We start from the raw sequence: 5,000 nt of genomic DNA on the forward strand, positions 1-5,000 counted from the left end.
TTTCACCCCAACCCCAATTGTAACTAACCTCATTAATCTTATCAACAAGATAGTAGTAGTTCTCCAGGAACAGGGTTCAAACCTACAGGGGGGTAGCTCTCCAGGAATAGGGTTCAAACCTACAGGGGGGTAGTTCTCCAGGAACAGGGTTAAAACCTACAGGGGGGTAGTTCTCCAGGAACAGGGTTCAAACCTACAGGTGGGTAGCTCTCCAGGAATAGGGTTCAAACCTACAGGGGGGTAGTTCTCCAGGAACAGGGTTAAAACCTACAGGGGGGTAGTTCTCCAGGAACAGGGTTCAAACCTACAGGTGGGTAGCTCTCCAGGAACAGGGTTAAAACCTACAGGGGGGTAGTTCTCCAGGAACAGGGTTAAAACCTACAGGAGGGTTGTTCTCCAGGAACAGGGTTCAAACCTATAGGAGGGTAGCTCTCCAGGAATAGGGTTGGAGTGAAAACCTACGGGAGGGTAGCTCTCCAGGAACAGGGTTAGAGTGAAAACCTACAGGAGGGTAGCTCTCCAGGAACAGGGTTGGAGTGAAAACCTACAGGAGGGTAGCTCTCCAGGAACAGGATTTGAGTTAAAACCTACAGGAGGGTAGCTCTCCAGGAACAGGGTTAGAGTTAAAACCTACAGGAGGGTAGCTCTCCAGGAACAGGGTTGGACACCCCTGCTATAGATGATAACAAAAACAACACACAAGTTATGAATTCACTCGATCAACCCGTGGAGGGTTATATTCCCACTAAGTGCAGAGGCGTATGCTAGGGTGGGTCCGGGTGGGCTCACCCACTCAGTCAACCCGTGGAGGGTTATATTCCCACTAAGTGCAGAGGCGTATACTAGGGTGGGTCCGGGTGGGCTCACCCACTCAGATCAGAGGCGTATGCTAGGGTGGGTCCGGGTGGGCTCAGCCACTCAGTCAACCCGTGGAGGGTTATATTCCCACTCAGATCAGAGGCGTATGCTAGGGTGGGTCCGGGTGGGCTCACCCACTCAGATCAGAGGCGTATGCTAGGGTGGGTCCGGGTGGGCTCACCCACTCAGATCAGAGGCGTATGCTAGGGTGGGTCTGTGTGGGCTCACCCACTCAGATCAGAGGCGTATGCTAGGGTGGGTCCGGGTGGGCTCACCCACTCAGATCAGAGGCGTATGCTAGGGTGGGTCCGGGTGGGCTCACCCACTCAGATCAGAGGCGTATGCTAGGGTGGGTCAGGGTGGGCTCACCCACTCAGATCAGAGGCGTATGCTAGGGTGGGTCAGGGTGGGCTCACCCACTCAGATCAGAGGTGTATGCTAGGGTGGGTCCGGGTGGGCTCACCCACTCAGATCAGAGGCGTATGCTAGGGTGGGTCAGGGTGGGCTCACCCACTCAGATCAGAGGCGTATGCTAGGGTGGGTCAGGGTGGGCTCACCCACTCAGATCAGAGGCGTATGCTAGGGTGGGTCAGGGTGGGCTCACCCACTCAGATCAGAGGCGTATGCTAGGGTGGGTCAGGGTGGGCTCACCCACTCAGATCAGAGGCGTATGCTAGGGTGGGTCAGGGTGGGCTCACCCACTCAGATCAGAGGCGTATGCTAGGGTGGGTCAGGGTGGGCTCACCCACTAAGTGCAGAGGCGTATGCTAGGGTGGGTCAGGGTGGGCTCACCCACTCAGATCAGAGGCGTATGCTAGGGTGGGTCAGGGTGGGCTCACCCACTAAGTGCAGAGGCGTATGCTAGGGTGGGTCAGGGTGGGCTCACCCACTCAGATCAGAGGCGTATGCTAGGGTGGGTCAGGGTGGGTTCACCCAGTCAGATTGAGCATCAACAACAAAATGTCCAATAGTGTTCAAAACGGGATATTATTTTTATTTTCATCTAAACATGCAAAGTTAGCAGTGCACTGGGTTAGTCAGATTTGATTAAATAATAGCAGGACAGATGACCTGGAAAAACATACACTCTCACAGGATGGGTTGCCAAAAACAACTGAAAGCCACAGTCCCAATATGCCACCAATATGCCGTCATTGAGGCATATGTGGCTTTGCTTCTATGGCTGTATATATGCAGCATGACACTGCCTACTTCTATTTCATTTGTTCATTTAGCTGATAATCCAGTGCCTGTATCACAGTCAACACACCTACATTCTAGCTTTAATCAGCTCTAAAACGGCACGTTTTCCTCTCTGCCCCATGGGGAAATGTGTAGAATTGCAGGAAATTAGCTTTAAAATAGCAACATTTTCTCTAAGCATCATAGCAGAGTGTGTAGAATTGTCCTCTTTACCCCATGGCACAATGTGTAAACTTGCAGGAAGTTAGCTGTTTGACCTCATTTGGGGGGGGGGGGCACCCACACTTCTGCAGACCCACCCGTCAACAAATTGCTGGCTACGCCACTAGTGTCATTCTGTCGACCTCATTCCACAGCTTCATTTACGACATGTCATGTGTGATTTTACACCTGGGAGTCGGTCATCAGGCTAACAACTGCAGCACTCACAATATGTCCTAGAAGTCTCCTCTACATCAGACAGTATCAATGGGAGCAAAACCACAGGCTGTCAGTTAGTCTGGTTTGGGTTGCTGCCTCGTCCTTCTCAGAGAGAGAGGCAAATGGGGGACCTAGTTATCCATCACAGACTCTCTCTCTCTCTCTCCTCCCTCTTTCTCTGTCTTCTCGTCCTGTTCACAACCAGTCCAGGGGGAGCCCCAGAGCTTTAATATCTATATCGTGCTATGACAGGACTGGGTTGGGTTGTGAGGAACTGTATTGAGCCTGGTTGTCCCAAGTGCATGGCTATGTGTTGTACCATCTGTCTAACTGAGAATATCTACCAAATGGCACCCTATTCCCTATATAGTGCACTACTTTTGACCAGAGCCCAAATGAGCCCATAAAGGGAATAGGGTGCCATTTGGGACTGATGAGCTCACTGTTCTTATTGCCTGTGCCCAGGGCTGGGATCCAGGATGGTCTTTTCCCCCACTGCTAGTATTCTTTATGAACCATGGAGGCAACCAGCCATGTCCGCTGTGTGTTTTGTTTGAACAATCTAATTTAAGCTTAAGCCCCTTTAAATAAAGAATGACTTGTGGCACTGCTATAATTAGATAGACAGAAGACCAGGATCCATACTACATGCTGGATTAATAATATATTGTCTGTCACAGAGGTGTGTGTGTGTGTGTGTGTGTGTGTGTGTGTGTGTGTGTGTGTGTGTGTGTGTGTGTGTGTGTGTGTGTGTGTGTGTGTGTGTGTGTGTGTGTGTGTGTGTGTGTGTGTGTGTGTGTGTGTGTGTGTGTGTGTGTGTGTGTGTGTGTGTGTGTGTGTGTGGTGGAAGCATAGAAACCTAGAAGCAGAGGAGAGGAGAAGCCAGATGTGGGTTTCTCTCATCCTTTATGTTGTGGTTTGGAAAAACAAACAGTCTCCCAGTTGTTATTGATTTTATTGCTAATAGAAGCAGAGAAGCTGAGAGTCACGGATTGAACAGGATCAGGGCTGTTCCAACGCTATCAGAGGCTGTTGTTCCAGACCCTTGAAATCTTTCAACATTGTTTTATTCAATGTGTCTCATATGATGTGATATAACATAAAACCTGCCTAGTCTGCCTGCTGAGATGGAATGTGTTCTGAGGCACAGAATATGCATTATGAATTGGACATGCAACATGAATTCATCAAACTGCCTGACATGCACACAAACACACAGATACATACAGTACCAGTCAAAGGTTTGGACACACCTACCCATTCAAGGGTTTTTCTTTATTTTTAAAACTATTTTCTACATTGTAGAATAATACCGAATACATCAAAACTATCAAATAACACATATGGAATCATGTAGTAACCAAAAAAGTGTTAAATGAATCCAAATATATTCCATATTTGAGATTCTTCAAAGTAGCCACCCTTTGCCTTGATGACAGCTTTGCACACTCTTGGCATTCTCTCAACCAGCTTCATGAGGTAGTCACCTGGAATGCATTTCAATTAACAGGTGTGTCTTGTTGAAAGTAAATTTGTGGAATTTCACTTCTTAATGCGTTTGAGCCAATCAGTTGTGTTGTGACAAGGTAGGGGTGGTATACAGAAGACAGCCCTATTTGGTAAAAGACCAAGTCAATATTATGTCAAGAACAGCTCAAATAAACAAAGAGAAATGACAGTCCATCATTACTTTAAGACATGAAGGTCTGTCAATATGAAACATTTCAAGAAATTGGAATGTTTCTTGAACTGCCGTCGCAAAAACCACCAAGCGCTGTGATGAATCTGGCCACAGGAATGGAAGACCCAGAGTTACCTCTGATGTGGAGAATAAGTTCATTAGAGTTACCAGCCTCAGAAATTGCACCCCAAATACATGCTTCACAGAGTTCATGTAACAGACACATCTCAACATCAACTGTTCAGAGGAGACTGTGTGGATCAGTCCTTCATGGTCAAATTGCTGCAAAGAAACCACAACTAAAGGACACCAATAATAAGAAGAGCATTGCTTGGGCCAAGAAACACGAGCAATGGACATTAGACCGGTGGAAATGTGTCCTTTGGTCTGATGAGTCCAAACTTGAGATTTGTGGTTCCAACCGCCGTGTCTTTGTGAGCTCACATCTCTCAGTATTTCAGTTCATAGCATTAGTGTCCACAGGGCAGCACACGCACACGCACACGCACACGCACACGCACACACACACACACACACACACACACACACACACACACACACACACACACACACACACACACACACACACACACACTCCTCATTTCATCTTCCCTCTGGCCTGAGGAGGTATGTGTGTGATCAAGGTATTGAGAGAGAGGAATGTTAGGTTGAACCCTGTTCTTTCCTTCTCATTAGTCTTCCTCCAGGGGGCCACAGCACCAGGTTCACATGAGCTGATTGGGAGTGTGTCCCCTGGCAGAATACGTGTGTGTGTCTCTCTGTGTCTGTGTGCGCAGTGGTGGAAAAAGTACCCAATTGTCATACTTGAGTAAAAGTA

Source organism: Oncorhynchus kisutch, unplaced genomic scaffold, assembly GCF_002021735.2.
Source record: "Oncorhynchus kisutch isolate 150728-3 unplaced genomic scaffold, Okis_V2 Okis09a-Okis19a_hom, whole genome shotgun sequence".
NCBI lineage: Eukaryota > Metazoa > Chordata > Actinopteri > Salmoniformes > Salmonidae > Oncorhynchus > Oncorhynchus kisutch.